The sequence below is a fragment of the Crotalus tigris genome, unplaced genomic scaffold (assembly GCF_016545835.1).
Source record: "Crotalus tigris isolate CLP2741 ecotype Arizona unplaced genomic scaffold, ASM1654583v1 scf7180000024508.2633422, whole genome shotgun sequence".
NCBI classification, from domain to species: Eukaryota; Metazoa; Chordata; class Lepidosauria; order Squamata; family Viperidae; genus Crotalus; species Crotalus tigris.
In genome coordinates, this window is record NW_024100680.1 from 539,636 (window position 1) to 559,534 (window position 19,899).

Genomic DNA, 19,899 nt, shown 5'->3' on the forward strand with positions numbered 1-19,899 from the left:
AGTTAACACGCAAGCTCAGAAGTGGTGTCCCGCCGCTGCCGCCTTGGTTTATGGGGTTTGTAGTTTATTAACAGGAAAAGCTGTTTTGTGTTGCGCGTCTTCGCGCATTGACAACAGAACCAGGTTAATACCACATTCTAATATATGAAGATGTAGATTATGCCCCACTGACAGTCATCTAATTGTAAACAGACTCGGTGCTCTCTCCAAATACAAAAACTTGTTGATATCCAGACAGTTTTTGCTGGAAAATCGACCCTTTGGGCTCAACGATTGGCTACTTGAGCTTTGAAAGCTCAAGTCAAGTCCAATGTAGGGAGAAACCGTGGGAGGAGTTAATGCACGATTGCATTGGAACCGCCTGTTAGAAAATGGCCTCCTGCCCCGGCCCAATGACGCCGTTCATTGTCCCTCAGCACCCGAGCTTTCTTCCATCTGTGCTGCGCTCCGCAGCTCCACGCGGTCTAAACTGCTGGAGGACCTCATCCACTAAAGGCATAGGCGCGGCCAACTGCGAGAAGATACCTCTGGAAGATTCAGATGTTCTTGGCTATTTGTCGTAAATGGCAGGGGTGAACTTACAATTTGCATTGGAAAACTTGTATGGAAACCTAATTCAGTGTTTGTTAATCACTGTCCGGAGCCTAAGAAATTTGCAGGGTCACATCCATGCAGAATATTAAACATCCTATTTTAGCCTACTGTACGGGTTAGCTGATTTGCAACGTATTATGTGAACTCGAAAAATTTTGAAAAAAAAAATCAAGATTCTGTTAATCATGGGTGAGTTGTCTTGCAAATATAGTACATCAAGTTGCCCGTTTTCTTTGTGCAGTTAAGACAATGCGGTTTGTACACAGACTGGAAGGATATGGGTTAGTGAGAACAAAACGGGATTAAAATAATCAAGACTCTTTTTTCGTAGGTAGTCCTTGCAAAACAAAAACATAAATTGTTGGTCGTTGCATTAAACAATGAAGAGAAAGCTCTGAAGCATGATTATTATTATTATAATAATAAAATACGTAGAGAGGAAAATTGGCAGCATTGTTTAAAGTGAGTGATCTCCCAATGACTCAAAACCTTGATCTGAGGAAAAATAGCACATATTTAATCTCTCTGCCATTCTGCTCAAATAGATTGCCAGATGAAAGTCTCTTTTAACAGGCTAAAGCTTGTTTTAGTTGATGAGAAATGCACTCGGTTATGTAACAATAGAAGAAAAAGAAATAGCATAAGATATGCCTCTGTTTTATTTTCTGGGAAGATTTTCAAACAATATCCCTATAGTAGATGTACATTCATCAGTTGCAGCCAGCATTTCAAATGAGAAGATTGTCTTTACTGTGACTTCCTATGCACTGCAGTTATTTTAGAATAAACAAAAATAAAACTGTTTCCCCACGAAGATAAAGAATGCAATTATCTAAGTAGGAAGCTGATTCAGAATATATTGGAAACACAATATAGAAGCATCCCAAATCTTCAGGAATTTTGAAATGGGTCAGATGTGAATCCTGTGCAAACAGATTGACAATATTATTATATTCACTACAATGCACCACCATTTATTTATTTATCAAATTTATATGCGGCTCTTCTTGCCTAAGTGAGTCTGGATGGTTTACAAATAAAAGTCATACAGTCATATAAAAGAAACATAGAAACAAAGTGAAACAAATAAAAAGAGGTTAAAAAGTTACAAATTTTAAAAGGCAGAATATCATCAAGCCACCAATCAATCCTCAGGATTACATGTCACTCTTAGATCCCCAGGTCAGTGGCAGAATTGATCTTGATGCTGTTCAAGAAGGCTAGTGTTCTGTTTCAGGAAAAGAGGCATTGAGACGAAGCAATGAGTTCCAACAGTCTCTTTTATTGCAACACCAACAGAACAGGTTTTAAAATGGTGCGGCACCCTTTTATAGCTCCCCTGCACAATACCTTGCTGGCCAATCATTGCAAAGGCTGGAAGCAGCCTTTCTTGTCCTGGGCATCCACATGGTCTGCCCAGGCCAATCGCTGCAGCCTGTGCCTGCCAGTCCAGGACATAACACCCCTCCCCCCTTGGCTAAAATAATAAAGCACACTTATTATTTTAAATACTCCAACACTCCATTACATTGTGTACGTTGCATCTATATATACACAATACTACAGTCTTGCTATCGCCATGCTCCCCACTCTCCTTGAGCTGCATTACTTAACCCAGATACCAGGCCTGCCCATGAACTGACAAGGACCGTACATAGCCTTGTAAGTATTTGGAAGGACCTCTAGCCCGTCCTGATCTTCTCATGGCCGGTGTGTGTGCCTGGCCTGCCAGCTCGCCTGCCAGGCTAGGCAGACCAGGACTTTGTTGCCCCAAAGACCCAGGGGACCCACCCAGCTGCTCCCTGGCTGGATCTACTAAATCCAAGCCAGGGTTCCTTGGGGGAGGGGTGGAATTCCCCAAGTCCAGTGGTGGGGTGGAATTCCCCAAGTCCCCACTGGACTCCTCTTGGGAGCACTGCCACTTGAGCCCTAGACCATCAGCTGGAGTGGCCTGAGTGTCAGAGATCAGAGCTGCCACCATGGCGAACCCCCTTTCTGTGGACTCCCTGTTTGGAGCAATAGTTAAAGCCTGGGGATGTTGGACAGACCGTGGTCCACAATCGTAATTGTGGTCCTCCTCCCCCCTGAGAGCAGAGCTAGGAGCGGAAGAGTTGCTGGGAAGCCTCCAGCGCGGTTGGTCAATGTGACATCGGATCACACGACCATCGTCCAAGGCCACTTTGTATGACAGCGGCCCAGAGATCTTGCATACCACTGCTGTGACCCAGAGATGTCCTGGTCCATAGTTCCTTGCCCAGACCGGATCTCCCACTTGTAGTCTCCTAGGTGCCCTCGACTGTGACACCTGTGAAGCCACCCGGTCTGGGTGCAATCTGTCCAGTTTCGTGATGAGGCAGCGACCCCAGCAGAGTCCAGCTGGGCTCTTTCCAGTAGCTGTGCAAGGTGTGGTGCGGTGGCACAGAAGAAAGTCCGCTAGCCTGTGATGCCAGATCCCGTGAGTGATCCTCTTTAAGGCATCCTTGGTTGTGCATACCATTCGTTCATCCTGGCCGTTGGAAGCTGGATGGAATGGTGCAGATGTGGCATGCCGGATCATGTTGGCCTGGAGCAGTGGTTCTCAACCTGTGGGTCGGACCCCATTTGGGGTCGAACGACCATTTCACAGGGGTCACCAAACAACGCAGTCCACCATTTTTTTCCCTTTTCCTTAGCTGTGCTACTCCCTTTTATTCTATTCGCTTTTGAAAGCCAATAGAATAGACTCTCTTGAATAGAATCTAATTCTATTGGCTTTCAAAAGCCAATAGGAGTTGTCCAAGCTGTCTCTGCCCTGCTGAGCCCGCCAAAAGTCCCATTCTGCAATCAGTGCTGCACCAGTTGAGTAGTCCTCGACTTACGACCGGTTGAGTGGTCTTCGACTTACAACCGGTTGGGGGTCGCGGCATTAAAAAGGTTGAGAACCACTGGCCTGGAGGAATGCCTTGAACTCAAACGACGTGAATTGGGGCCCGTTGTCGGAGACAAGGACATCTGGAAGTCCATGTTCGATGAAGATGCCTCTCAGCACCTGGATGGTCCTAGCAGTGGTAGTGGAGGAGACAGGCACGACCTCTAGCCACTTGGAATGGCTGTCCATGAGAATTAAGAAGAATTGCCCCGAAAGGGCCCAGCGTAGTCGATATGGACCCTTGACCATGGGGTATGAATCTCTTCCCACCTATGAACTGGGGCCTGGGGCATCTCTGGCCTTGACTGTTGACAAACAGTGCACCCATGGACCTGGGCCTCGACATCTTTGTCGAGCCCAGGCCACCAAAGATGGCTGCACACTAACGCCTTCATCCAGACTATTCCCGGATGTCCCTCATGCAGAGACTGCAGGACTCTAGTCCTCAATGAGGTTGGGATTACTACCCAGCTACCCCATAGGACACACCCCTTGAAGGTGGAAATCTCGTGCTTCCTCTGCCAGAAGCTCTGGAATTCTGAGCCTGGACATGTGTCAGGCCATCCAGACAATGCCCAAGTCAGCACGTATGTTAGCGTGTGATCAGTGGCTGTTTCTGCAGCCACATCCCTAGCACTGAGGGGAGATTCAGGCAAGTCCTGAATAGACAGGATGCGATTGGCAGGTGCTGGATCTGCCTCTATCTGCTGTAATGGCGACCTGCTGAGACCATCTGCATGACCCATTTCTTTGCCTGGCTTGTGAACCAGTGTATGGTCATATGCAGACAGGAAGATAGACCACTTCAGCATTCAGGGGGATATTATGTGTGGGGTTTGTTTGTTCATTGTGAACAACCCCAGCAATGGCTTATGGTCTGTAAAGAAGTCATGGAACTTCTTTATGCCAGCCACTATGGCTAAGGCTTCCCTATCTATCTGTGCATAATTGCGTTCAGCTGATGATAGGGTTCTAGAGTAGTATGCTATTGGGACTTGCATTCCATCAGCCTTCAAGTGACTTAATACAGCCCCAATCCCATAAGGGGACGCATCACAGGCGATGCACACTGGCAAGTTCTCATTGAAGTGCGTGAGGACCGCATTTGAAGAGAGCAAGGCCTTGACCTCTTTGAAGCTCTTTTCATGTGCTTGTGTCCACTGCCACGGGGCCTGTTTGTCCAAGAGCTGGTGTAACAGCTCAGCCACTGCAGCCTTGTGAGGAAGGAATGAATGGTAAAAATTTAGCAGTCCCAGAAAGGCCTGAAGTTCGCCCTTGGATTTGGGACTTGGGGCCTGCTGAATTGCTTGCAGCTTGGATTCAGAAGGATGGATGCCCTGAGCATCAATGCAGAATCCTAGAAACTCCGTGGAGGTAACCCCAATCTTGCACTTGTCTTGCTTAAGCTTCAGCCCCGCTTGGCGGAAACGTAGCAAAACAGCTCTCAGCCTTTCGGCTAAATTGTCAGCTGAGTCCCCAGTGATGAGGATATTGTCAAAGTATGGGCAAACGCCATGGATATTTCGGAGCGTTCGCTCCATTACACTCTGGAAGATGCCAGGGGCCACGCTTACTCCAAATTGCAATCTTGGAATCTTTTGCAATTCCTCGGCTGTTTCCTCATCAACTGGCAATTGTTGATAGGCCTGAGCCAGGTCAAGCTTAGCAAAGATCTGGCCCCGCTTGAGGGAGGCTAGAATGTGACTGACCACTGGTACTGGGTACAAATGCTGCTGCAGCGCTTTGTTAAGCGTGCACTTGTAATTCGCACAGATTCGGACTTCACCATTGGCCTTCAGTGGCGTAACTATGGGCGTTTCCCATGGACTACTGTCCACAGGCTCTAAGATACCCTGCTGAATCAGTTTATCCAGCTCTGCATCTATTTTTCCCTTTAAGGCAAAGGGCACCCTGCGTGACTTGATTCTAATGGGGCCTATGGCTGGGTCTAGCTTCAGAGAAATAGGAAGGCCTTTGTAGGAGCCAAGTTCTGGACTACACACATCTGCAAACTCCTTGCAGACCCCAGCCAGGCCTGTTGCTTGCACGCTGTGTATTCCAGTCACCTGAATTCCCAGGGCCTCAAACCAGTCGAGTCCAATGAGACTCGTACGGTCTCCCCCAACCACAACTACATCCAGTAGCCCCTCAAAATTCCTACGCTGCACCTTGAGTGTGGCCTCTCCCCTCACGTTGACTCTGGAATTTTGGAAATCTGTGAGGATGAGGTTTGACAGCCTGAGTTTCACCTGTAGACCGCTTCTGCTGCAGACCTTGTTAAAGGTGTCTAGGGAGATGATCGATAGAGCCGACCCAGTGCCCAGCTCCATCGACAAGGGGACCCCTTGCAACTTCACATTGATGTGAAGCTTCTTCCTAAGTGGCCTGTGGACCCCTGTTCTAAAAACGCTCCTACATGACATGCAGAAGCCCACCCTGTTCTGGCTGGGGACCCTGGTACCTTTCTGAAGCAATTCTTATGGGTAACGTTCCTTATGGCGACCCAAACAGACGGAGGCAATGTGGCCTTGCTTCCCACAGGTCCTGCAGATGGCGGAGCGGAAATGGCAGCCTGCGCAGCGATGGTGGCTTCCACACCCGATGCACCAAGGGGATGATGCTGGCTAGGCCTTCCCTCCGTGAGGCCTTCTCCCTGGAGTCTGATGCAGCCGGTCCACTTCTAATTCTGGATCCTGTTTGGATTCTTCGTGAGCAACCTCTTGGTGGATGGTGGCTGGAACTTGAGGGAGCTTGGAAAGCCACAAGGCCTTCACAGCAATGCCTGCTGCTTCTTCGGCTGAAACTTCCCTCAGGGCATCTTGGAACGTGAGGCCTTCCTTCGCGAAGAGCTTCTGCTGCAACTCCCGGCTTTGCAGGCCACAGACCAGCTGATCCCTCAGTCTCTCCTACAAGTCTTTGAATTCGCAGGGCCTAGCTGCTTGTCGCAAGGCCGCAACAAACTCTGCTGCAGACTCACCAGGCCTCTGGTCCCTCTGCTTGAACACATGTCGCCAGACAATCACTGAGCGCTTGGGTTCAAAATGCTCTTGAAGCATCCTCTTCAATTCTGTGTAGGTGATTGATTCCAGTGGTGCTGGGGCAACCAGATTCTCCGCAATCTCGAAGGCCTCTTGCCCACACACACACAGCAGCGTGGCAGCTTTGAGGTCATCTTCACGAATTTGATTCATCCGGAGGTAGTTCTCCACCCGGGCCACAATGAGCTCCAGCGTTCTGGGTGAGCTGTGTCAAATTCTGAAAGCCGGCCTATCTTTGCCATCGTTTCAGCCCAGGAACTTCGTCCATGCCTCTTGCTGCAAGGATTGAGAAGGGGCCCCCTTTTCTGAACTCACCTCCAGTGTCTCAGTGCTGGCAGGCTAAGTCAATCTCCAGGAGCCATACTTCTCCGAGCTGCAAGCCCCCTGTGGTGAGTCAGCTTGGCTTCTTAATCTGTTTGCCTTGCAGGCATCCCACCCTCATCGCCAATGTTCTGTTTCAGGAAAAGAGGCATTGAGACGAACTAACGAGTTCCAACAGTCTCCTTTATTGCAAAACCAACAGAACAGGTTTTAAAATGGTGCGGCCCCCTTTTATAGCCCCCCTGCACAATACCTTGCTGGCCAATCATTGCAAAGGCTGGAAGCAGCCTTTCTTGTCCCAGGCAGCACAATACCTTGCTGGCCAATCATTGCAAAGGCTGGAAGCGGCCTTTCTTGTCCTGGGCATCCACATGGTCTGCCCGGGCCAATCACTGCAGCCTGTGCCTGCCAGCCCAGGACATAACAGCTAACATCTAATCTGAGAACAAGATATTCCATAGGGCAGGGCAACAGCAGAAAAGGCACCTTTCCTAAGCCCTGCCAATCAAAATTCTTTAATCTACAGGATCCAGAACATATCCTCCCAGCCTGATTGGGAGGAATGAGTTGTTATAATTGGGACACGATGGTTCACAGTTAATCTGGTCCCATGCCATTTAGAACTTAAAAGGTAACCACCACTTTGAATTGGACCTGGAAGCAAACTGGCATTAAATGCAACTCACATAGCAGGGATGTTACATTTGCAATCCTAGCGGTGCCCCAAATTGCTTACAATGCCACATTCTGCACCGGCTGCAGCTTCTGGATATTCTTCAAGGGTAGCCCCATGTAGAGCACATTGCAGTGGTCCATCTGAGAGATTATAAAGACATGAGTGACTGAAGAAGAACTGCTTGATACAGCAAGGGACATAACTAGCAGATGTCTCATTAATATTCTTCATTCTTATTTCTCAGATTCAGGAAACTTTTAATTTTGCAAAGTAGATGAACATTAGAAAGGAAACGCTTTTGCAGTTTATTGCCAAACTGAAAGTCTGCATCAGGTTATGTGAGAACGGCGTCACACTCAAATAGTTAAAATGCTTAGGTAAAATTGTTGGGCTTTCTCTTTTTGCTTTGCTAGTACAATTTAGTACAATGTATGTATTTATTGAAAGTGCTAAATATTAGCTAAAACTATCTTTTCCATAGCTTCTCAGAATTTAGTCTCACACGCTTTTAATAAATTAAAATGTTAGTATTTGCTCAGATCTGAGTTATTCATATTTATTTCTAAGTAAAACTTCTTAAATATTTCTTGGTAACATAAAACAGAGAAAATGGAGAAAAAAATAGGAGAATGGAGAAGTATTTGTATTTAAACTAGGCTTTTGTACATACTCATACATGACAATAAGTATTCACTAAATTCAGTGGATTGTTTTTAAAAAGTAGTTTGGAATGGGTTGAAAAATCAGAAGAATTTAATATATTTTGAGTCTTATACAGATAGTCCTCAACCTACAACCATAATTGTGCCCAAATTTTGTGTTGCTAACTGAGAAATTTGTTAAGTGAGTTTTGCACCATTATATGACTTTTCTTGCCACGTTGTTAAGTGAATCACTGCAGTTGTTGAATTAGTTGTTGTTGTTAAGTGAATCTGGCTTCCCCGTTGACTTTGTTAAAACGGGGGTCCCGAACTCCTGGTCCGTGGACTGGCACCAAAACAAGCAAAACTCCATCCGCGGAATGCAGGCAGTACATGAAACCACGCCTCCTCCGGTCTGCAGAAAAACCTCTGTCCATGGAACCCGTCCCTGGTGCTCAAAAGGTTGGGGACCTCTGTGTTAGAAGATTGCAAAAGATGATCACATGACCCCAGGACATTGCAACCATCATAAATGTGAGCCAGTTGTCAAGCATCCAAATGTAAATCATAAGACTATGAGGTTGCTGCAATGGTCATAAGTGTGAAAAATGGTCATAAGCAACTTTTTTCAGTTGTAACTTCGAACTGTCACTAGGTGAATTGTTGTAAGTCAAGGACTACCTGTACTTGCTGGTCATCATGCTGTGTCCTTATTCTTTTACCTTCTTTATAGCCCTGATATTTTTACTGTAAATATGTAATATTGCAAGAAATTAATTTATAATTCGTGATTGTCATTCATACCTGAGTAAAATTCATTGCAATATTGTAATGTTCATAATTGTCCTGGTGGGACTCCATATTGATTTTCAGTTATCTTTTTTGTCCTGACAACAAGAGCAGATTCAGTTGCTTCATGGATCAGAGGAATGCTGTGGACATAATTTACTTGGACTTCAGTAAGGGATTTGATAAAGTAGATCACAACCTACTACTTGACAAGATAGAAAAATGTGGGGTAGACAGAACCACCACCAGATGGATCCGTAGCTGGCTGACCGGCCGTACTCAGCGAGTGGTCCTCAATGGAACTGCATCTATATGGAGGTAAGTGTGTAGTGGGGTGCCCCAGGGCTCTGTTCTGGGCCCAGTACTCTTCAACATCTTCATCAACGATTTGGATGAAGGGATAGATGGGTAACTCATCAAATTTGCAGACGACACCAAGCTGGCAGGAATAGCCAACACTCCAGAAGACAGGCTTCAGATACAGAAGGATCTGGACAGACTTGAACACTGGGCACTAACTAACAAAATGAAATTCAATGGTGAAAAAAGCAAGGTTCTACATTTAGGCAAGAAAAACCAAATGCACAAGTACAGCATAGGTGGCACAATGCTCAATAGTAGTAACTGTGAGAGGGACCTCGGAGTCCTAGTAGACAATCACTTAAATATGAGCCAGCAGTGTGCTGCAGCTGCCAAAAAGGCCAACACAGTGCTGGGCTGCATTAACAGAGGGATAGAATCAAGATCACGTGAAGTATTAATACCACTTTACAATGCCTTGGTAAGGCCACACTTGGAATAACTGCATCCAGTTTTGGTCACCACAATGTAAAAAAGATGTTGAGACTCTAGAAAGAGTACAGAGAAGAGCAACAAAGATGATTAGGGGACTGGAGGCTAAAACATATAAGGAACGGTTGCTAGAATTGGGTATGTCTAGTTTAACGAAGAGACGGACAAGGGGGGACATGATAGCAGTATTCCAATATCTCAGGGGCTGCCATAAAGAAGAGGGAATTAATCTATTTTCCAAAGCACCTGAAGGCAGGACAAGAAGCAACGGGTGGAAACTAATCAAGGAGAGAAGCAACCTAGAACTAAGGAGAAACTTCCTGACAGTTAGAACAATTAATCAGTGGAACAGCCTGCCTCCAGAACAGTAAATGCTCCAACACTGGAAGTTTTTAAGAAGAGACTGGACAGCCATTTGTCCGAAATGGTGTAGGGTTTCCTGCCCGAGCAGGGGGTTGGACTAGATGACCTCCAAGGTCCCTTCCAACTTTACTACTATTACTATTACTATAAGACTCAACATCTGTAGATAGCAGGAACTTAAAAAGAAAGGAATTCTTGCAGAACATTCAGAATGAATTTCAGTACTGTCACAAAGGAGACTTACTTAGATGGATTGGAGAATTTCTTCCAAATCTCATCACTGTCTTCATCAGTGAAGGAATTCATTTTTGTTGATATCTGTGTGTACTTTAAATATAACTGTTCCAGTTACATAAAATTCAACAAAAAGTTTAAATGAGATTATTCAATGCAGAAAAATATATTGCCGTAGAGAAAATATAAGTGTCTGGGGAATCCCCCCATGCCCTCCTATTGCAGTCTCTTGTTAAGTAACTCATCAAACTTCCATCTGAGGTTTTGTGATTTCAGAGTTCAATAGCTTTCTCCAACTAATCATCCCGGGAGATAAACTGCCAATAACGGATAATTAAGTTGCATGGGACTCTATTAAAACTTTACGAGACAATATTTTTGAGATCTATACTTGCAAATTAGCTGCAGTGGGCATTGTTAAGAAGATACTGTTTGCATAAGAAATAAACAGGAGAAGGATGTACATTAAACATATTCTCCATTGGCTGAAAATTGCAGCAAATTCATTTTAATCTATTCCAAAATTAGAAACAGAGCCCTGAGCATTCATTAAGGATGCTGTTGCTCATCAGACAGATGCATCAGGGCAGAACTCCAGAGACAAACTGCCTTTCTCACAGACAAGATGATTCACTTAATAATAAAATGCAAAAGAAATTGAAAACCAGTAAAAACTTTTTCTGAACTAAATAAAAGAGCTAGTGCTTGAAAAGACTGATATTCATATAATATACACCTATAAATAAATATACATCATATATTTAGCATTTTTCTTCATTACTGAAATTATTTCATTGAAATATAAATATTATAGGTTAATGCTACCATTTGTCCCTGGAGAAAACTTTTCAAGTATGCCTCATTCAAGTCAAATATTTGGTACTGATATGTATGCTGTAATATGTGCTAATATTTTATAAAATATTTGTATTCTCCTGCATATATAATTATATGCAGAATTAGTCCATAGGGTTAAATTATTTCAAAGATTAATGTTTAAATATATTATAAAATACCAGCTATTTTGGTAACAGTAATTGCTCTCAATTTGAAGGCATGATGAAATATAATTAGAATATTCAATATTCTATTTAAATGTAGGTACTCTGGAAAATTAAAGAACTGTTTAGCTTCTTGGGAATCCTTCACAAGTTATATTTTAGGATATGGTCAACATGTTTTAAACACATACGGTCAAATACAATATTTGGAGAATCATTTATTTTAGTCTTAAGTCAATATCTATGCTTTATTTGTTTATTTGTTTGTTACATTTATATTCTACCCATTCCTAAGATTTGAGCAATCAACAATATCAACATAATATGATATAAACACGTACATCTAAATCAGTGGTTCTCAACCTTTTTAATGCCGTGATCCCCAACTGGTCGTAAGTCGAGGACTACTCAACCTGTCGTAAGTCGAGGACTACTCAACTGGTGCAGCACCATTTGCAGAATGGGACTTTTGGCGGGCTCAGCAGGGCAGAGACAGCCTGGACAATTCCTATTGGCTTTTGAAAGCCAATAGAATTAGACTCTATTCAAGAGAGTCTATTCTACTGGCTTTCAAAAGCCAATAGAATAAAAGGGAGTAGCACAGCTAAGGAAAAGGGGGGGAAATGGCAGACTGCGTTATTTGGCAACCCCCGTGAAATGGTCATTTGACCCCAAATGGGGTCCCGACCCACAGGTTGAGAACCACTGATCTAAATAAATAAGTACATCTAAAATGGCAAAATCAAAAAGGTACAGATTTAATCTATTGTTCTGAGCTCTCATATTTTTTTCTCATAAATTATTTTTATTTGTTTATGCAACATAATTATGACTTTTAAGAGGCCAATCTTTGTCCCAAAGAAAGACAAATATTGGCCTGGAGCAAGACACAACATACAGTATATTGGTGCCTTCAAAATGTGGTGTTGGAAAAACTGAGAATAAACAATCAAGAAAACCAATAGATCATTGAACAGACAAACCCAAAATTCTCACTTGAAGCACAGATAACCAGGTTCAAATTATTGTACATTGGGTACATTATGAGAAGCTCTAGTGTAACTCTCTGAAGAAGGTTCTAATGCTGGAAAAGTGAAAGGAAAATAGAGAAGGACAAACAATGGCACAGAGGATAAACAACCATTTCAAATACATGCTTTGATAAATAACATACAGAAGCCAAGGAAAAAACCCAAATAATTAATATAATGGTGATATCGGCTGAATGAAACAGCCAGAGCCATAGCTCAGAACAAAACTAGGCCTTCAAGGCCTTACAGAAATTCAGCAGAGTTGGGTCAAATCCATCTCTGGAGGAATTATATTTCAGAGGGCAGGCACCATGACAGAAAAAGCTTTCCTGACTCTCATAGGTTGACTAACTGATAAGATCTAGACCATGTCCTCTTGCTGAATCCTACATTATGTGTAAAAAAAAAAAAAAAAAAACTGGGGAAAGACTGCTCCATAAGAAACTGGTTTCATGTCATGAAGAGCTTTATAATTTACTACCAGCACCTTGAATTGCACCAAAACCACACTGGCCATGGTGTAAGTAACTGTATAAAGCTTCTTGGTCCAGGAATGGGTGCAACTGGTAGCAACATACAGCTGCATAACAGCTCTCCTATCCACAGCTGCCATCTTTTACTCTATGCCATATAGAGCATAGTAATCCAAACAGGAGATGAACTAAGATATAAGCACCATGAGCAGGTCCCCTGCTCCAGCAATAGGCACAGTTGGTGCAGAAGATGAGCCTGTGCAAAAACTCCACATCTCCACAACTGCCATCTGCTTTTCATAAAAGAGTTTCAGTTCAAGAGTTCATCAAAAGTGTACACCAACTCTGACCAGGGAAGTGTACCCACATATTGGCTTCATTAAGCCTTATTGCAAATGTGACCAATGCCAACTCAATATTGTAACCAATCCTGAAACATGATTGGAAAAGATCCAAATAATCCATTTCCTATAGGATCCTGGAGCTGTTGACTGGCCATTTTCTTAACAATCTTTCCTAAAAAGGAAAGGTTGGAGACTATATGAAAGTTGTCCAGAATTGCTTGGTCCTTCTTAAGGCAGAGGCACACCACTTCTCCATTAGAGCTGAATTCATACATAACAGATCTAGCCTTAGGTAGTGGAACGATTCATCTCCAGGACAACTCATCTTCTGGTATTCAGCACATTTCTTCAGGTAATTCTTCATTGCATATATGGCTTTCCAAATCCATTAATAAACCTTCATCAATCTAATATGGCCCACTTCTCTTTAGATTCACAAGCCAGCCTTTCTAAGAAATCAAGTTCTAAATTAGCCAAAGGTGTCTGGATCCATTTTAATTGCCAGCAATTATCTTGTTCTCCTATTTTTGTTCTTCCCAGAGTCCTCTCTATTTTTTTTAAGACTCCACCTCTAAAGGCAACCAATCCATGGTCCCTTTTTTCTCTCTTATGATAACATGATCAGGACTATGGAAGCAAAACCTGGGCTTTAGAAAAGTGAATAGGAAGGGTTTTTGAACTTCACTGTTGGAGAAGACTCCTGAGAATATCATGAAGAAAACAATTGGATCATCAAATAAATCAACCTAGAATTCTCACTCAAGCCACAAGCGACCAGCCTCAAATTATCCTACTTTAGACACATTATGAAAAGGCCTAGTTCTGTAAAGAAGACTCGAAAGCAGGAAAAGATAAAAGGAAAGAGAAGAGGACAACCAGCAACATGTTGGATCGACTCCATTACAGCGGTTTTAGGTGCATTGTTGGAAGATTTGAAAGACCAGGTTAGGGACGGATCATCATGGACAAATCTATCTATGTAGTAGTTAAGAGTCAATACCAATATAACACTGGATAACAAAGATTTTTCTTCCTGTAAATTTTAAGGTATATTGTATAGATTTTTGGCTGCTAATCACAAAATAATCTGTAATTTAACCTATTGCATACTGTTTTGTAAAAAATGTCTGTTTTTTACAGTAGTACCTGTTGGTCATGCTGCACACATGAAAGAAACATAGGAAAATGTGGAACTGTTGTTGAAGCATATCCAGTACACCAAGTACAATTGAAATATCTGTAGTTTTGCTGCTTAGAATGCAGCTCGGATATAGGAAATACTGTTGTTACATATGCAAACACAGCTTTCTTTACATTACAAAGAAATGATCACTCTGAAAGAATTTCATTCCACGATAGAAAATCATAGTACATGAATCACTTGTTGACCAGACAAATATATTTTTGCCTCCACTTTACATAAAACCCAGACTGATGAAAAGAATTGTGTAAATCATGAACAAAGAAAGTGAAGATTTTTGTTATTTGAGACAGATGTTTCCAAGAATAACTGATGCCAAGATTAAAGATGGTAATCTTTTTTGCAAATTACTTGAGAGAATGAATGAGCATTGATTCACAAAGTAAATATGTAAAAGAATGTAGAACATATAATCATAGGGCTGGAAGGAACCTTGGATTTCTAGTGCAAATCCCTACTTAAGGCAGTAGACCTTATACCACAATTCCAGGACACAAGCTATTCCATTGATTAATTATTCTCACTGTCCAAAAATTTCTCCTTACTTCTAGCTTGGAAGATTGAAATGGAAAAAAAGACATCTGAAAAAATAAGTTATTTAGCAACTTCTCAAATAGCAGTGAGTAGTTTAAAGGAATAAAGGCAGTGAAGTTAGATACGGAAATGGGGAATCATGAGACGTATATTATGAAAAACATGTTGGTTCCATGTATGAAATAATATATTGTGGCTTGAGGGTTCAGCTGTTTTCATTCTAAAGAGGTCATGATCCAGCTGAAATAAAACCAAAGATTTCTGGATATAGATTGAAATAAATCCCTGATAGGTCCTGTTTTCTACGTGGCCGGTAGACCAGCCTATCAATCAGTTGTACTAACTAGTGAGTTCATTTCTGTTCTCTGGGCTGACAACATAGCATTTACATGCAAAATTTAACCAGTCCATCCACCTCCTCTCTTGATCATCTCTTTTCCTTCCCTTCACTGTTTCAAATGCTGTTTGTTGCTGGTGATTTTGTCTTTTTCTTGCTGATACCCACCCAAAATACCTGTATCTGGAACAAGCATTTTCTAAATCCTTGCCCAGATCCAAAATGTAGAAAGTGGGACACAGATACTTTGTCTCTGCACAGAAAGGCCAAACCAGGTTGCTACATACATTGAATGGGTTATCCATTGAACCTTTTGCACATTCCTAATAAAAAGGAATGGAAAGTGAACAGTTTTGGTACAAACTAGAGTTTCTATTTATAGAGTTTTTATTTATTTTACTAATTTCATGCTCTTGATATCTCTGGTTTACTATTTTTTACTCTTTTTCTACACTTTTCATAATGTCACTCATTCCAAAGTATATAGCATTATGCATATATATATATATATATATATATATATATATATATATATATATCGAAAAATAAAATGAACACCAGGGTAGTAAAACTATAAAAGTTTAATTAAAAAGCGCCAAGCTTTCGCCGTCCCTGCCGGCATCATCAGGGCTAGAGCGCCAGAAAGTGTGAGAGTTTTTTATAGGCAAGTTAGAGTCTGCGCCCGGCTCCTCGATCTTGTCACCAGGCCTAATTGATTCAACTGCGCTTGATTGGTTTGCTTCTTCCTATTCCTCTTAGTTATGATTCTCACACTTTCTGGCGCTCTAGCCCTGATGATGCCGGCAGGGACGGCGAAAGCTTGGCGCTTTTTAATTAAACTTTTATAGTTTTACTACCCTGGTGTTCATTTTATTTTTCGATATGAATACTCCCAGGGTTCATATTTTTAGCATTATTAACCATATATATATATATGGTTAATATATATATATATGGTTAATAATTATATATATATATATATATATATATATATATATATATATATATATATAAATCACTCCCCCAGCCAATCAGAGCACAGCCAAGCCCCTAACCATTCAGAACACACCTCCACCCAATCAGAACACAGCCAAGCTCCCACCCAATCAGTTCATACCCCCACTGGCAGTTAAAAGGAAGAAACAGCTAAGACCACACATTGCTGCTCAAAGCAAGAAGCTGAAAACACCAGCCTGAAGATGACGAATGTGACTTCATCGAAACGTCGCCAAGACACTTCCAATTTTACGCGGGAGAAAACCCGAACAACCAAAGACCTACATATATATATATATATATATATATATATATATATATATATATATATATATTCATATATATATATGAATGCTATTCTACTTCCTGAACTAACAACATTCAAGCCACTCTGGGAAAATAAAACTTTGCTGCGCAGAAGATATAATACTAACAATCATAAGGTGTTATGTTACAAATATCTTTTTTCTCTGCTTTAAGAATTTTTCTGAAAATAAACAATGTGGAAGAATTGGCAGGGAAAATGCATGGAGGTTACCTAGAGGATGCATATACGGTTATCTGCAGCACTGTGAGATGCCATGAATAGGACAGAACAATTGCACAATAAAACATCTGGAAGCATTTTGTTTCCCCCACTGCTGCATTGAAGTGCTATCTATTATACTTAAATAATAAGAAAACTGCACCAGTCTGGAATTTGCTGCTCCAATTGCCAATTTCTATCCTTTCTCTAACTGTCTCTTGCTAGTTGCTTGATTCTCCTCCACGTTAATGTATAACAAAGTCTAACAAACACTGCATTTGATTGGAATCAGAAGAATATGTCTATGGAGATTCTCAGTCATCTAGGTTCATGAAAATAGCTCCTTTGAGATATCAGAAGAATATTTAGCACAGGAGGATTTATAGCTGTCTCCATCATGGATGCAGGCATATTTGTACTGCTTAGGGAAGGCTTTTATTATATTTTGATTCATGGGTCAACCACATTGAGCACCAACTGCACTCAGCAGGTAGTCCTCAATGGAACTTCATCTACATGGAGGGAAGCATGCAGTTGGGTACCTCAAGGTTCAATCTTGGGCCAAGTACTCTTCAACATCTTCATAAATGATCTAGATGAAGGGATGCAAGGGATTTCATCAAATTTGCAGATGTTACAAGCCTGGGAATTGTTAACACTTTGAAAGATAGACTCAAGATTCAGAAGGATCTTGACAGACTTCAACATTGAGCCCTATCCAATAAGATGCAGTTCAATAGTGAGAAAGGTAAGGTGCTACACTTAGGCAGGAAAAACCAAATGCATAAATACAGAATAGGCAGTACCTGGCTCAATAGTAGTGATTGTGAGAGGGATCTATGTGTCTTAGTGGACCACCACTTAAATATGAGCCAGTAATGTGCCTCAGTTGCCAAAACAACAACAACAACAACAACAACAATGCAGCCCTAGGCTGTATCAACAGTGGGATAATGTCTAAATAATCACTTCACACTGCACTGGTGAGATCACATTTAGAATACTGCCTCAAGTTTTGGATCACCACAATACAAAAAAGATGTTGAAGGTCTAGAAAATGTGCAGAGAAGAGCAACAAAGACGATAAAGATTCTGGAGGCTAAATTGTACAATGAACAGTTGAGGAAGCTAGAGGAAGTTAGCTTGACAAAGAGAAGGATTGAGGGGAGATGATAACTGTTTTCCAGTATTTGAGGGACTGTCATAAAGAAGAGGAGATTGACTTATTCTTTTTTTAAAAAAAAAAACAAATTTTATTGGTTTTTTAAGTTCTTAAAGCAACATATTCAGGATATACTGTGGTGCTGGGGTAATCAAACGTCTTAAAACAAGACATATATACATAATATAATCAATACATCAAATATTCCTTCTCTTTTTCCCTCAAATAGCATACTATATTTAGAATATCCAATTCTAGCTTAAATTTATTCAACCTGAACCTGTTTTCAAGCTTCATCAATTTCTATTGTAATTAAATTAACTTTAAGTAAAAACATTTTCAGTTCAAATATCCCTTCCACATATTTTCTACTTTCTTAATTTTATCAAAATCTTATTTGTTTCTTCTTCCATTAATCTCCCTTATTTAGAGTAAAATATTAATCTATCCTGTACCTATCAAATCTATCAATTGATCTATCTCTTCAAACTAAAAAAACCCAACATCATACCTTAAATCATGTCATTCCATTAAACAAAATTCAAGTCTCCAGTTAATTATCATGACTAATAACATCCATATCATCAGAAAATCATATCATCGTATTAAATTTCAATTAACTATTAGTTCACTTCAAATCTGAAACATCTCTTCAATTTTCATCATTCCATTACATCATAATTTTCATAGAAATAAACCTAACATTCTAAAAAGAACATTCCTAGTATTCTAAATTGTCTTTAATCCCTTATACAAAAAGATATCTCATTTTTAAACAAAAATATTAATGTATCCTAGACACTTCTAAATGTATGTATTTATCAAACTATTCTATAGATATCTAATCCTTCACTTAATCAATCTCTTTGAGTTAACAAATTAACATCAAACCTTAAATCATTTCAACCTTTTAAGTAGAGTTTAAATTTCACATGTTATAGGACAAACAAGTCATCTTATTTAATTAGCATTCAATTAATTATTGGTTCACTCCAACTCTAAAACATCTTTTTACTTCAAACTCAAAATCTCAATCCTTACATCAGTCCATTGTTCTAGGTTGCCTTTAATCCAATTTAAGAAATTTTAAATTTCATTTTTCAATCTTATTCTAGCTTTCCTCTTTTGCCAGGTAGGTTTCCATAACCAAGCTTCCCTTCCAGATAATAGGTCTCTTTTTGTTGCTTGTAGTGTCACTTGATTCGATACAGACTGTCTTGATCTCTGATTTAATCCTCTGTTTCTCTTGTCCATAAAGCCTTGTTCCTTCAGAAGTCCAAAGTTCAGTCTTTGCTTTTCCTGGTCTTGTTTGTAAGACAAAATAAGATTCTCCTTATCCTCAGTTAAAACCTCTTCTTGTATAATCTGTGTTGTAGAATAGTCAGGTGTAATCTGGGAGTCAGTTTTAAATTTTAAAGTAGAGATTCTGGCTCTTAGTTCTGTAGTAGCCTCTTTTATTGTAGTACATATTTCTTCTTTAGCCTCATAGATCTTTTTCAGTATAAGTTTACAGTTTAAATGTGATTGAGGCTTCTCCATTTTAGCAATAGTTGAAGACGAATACTTTTCCTTTTTTAGTGAAGGTTACAATTGAATATTATCTACCCCCACAGATCATACAGCTAGCTCAAATTATCTTTTTTCTTGAAAAGCAGTTTGAAGGCCAAAACTCTCTCATCTCCAAAAAACAACAATCCAATATTAACTTTTGACCAGTAGGTGTCCTCAGTGAGCTAAAAAGACTTCTTCAAACGCCATTTTTTCCTTTTTTCTATCTTTTAAAGGGAGAATAGAAAAAGAAATACTCGGCCGATATAATACCGCTCCAAAAAACACAAAAAACATTTTTTTCTACAGCACAATGTAAGTAGGAATAGAATATAGTCTTTAAATGAATATTTATTTTTTCTGTTCTTTTTGTAAAACGTGTTTGTTCCC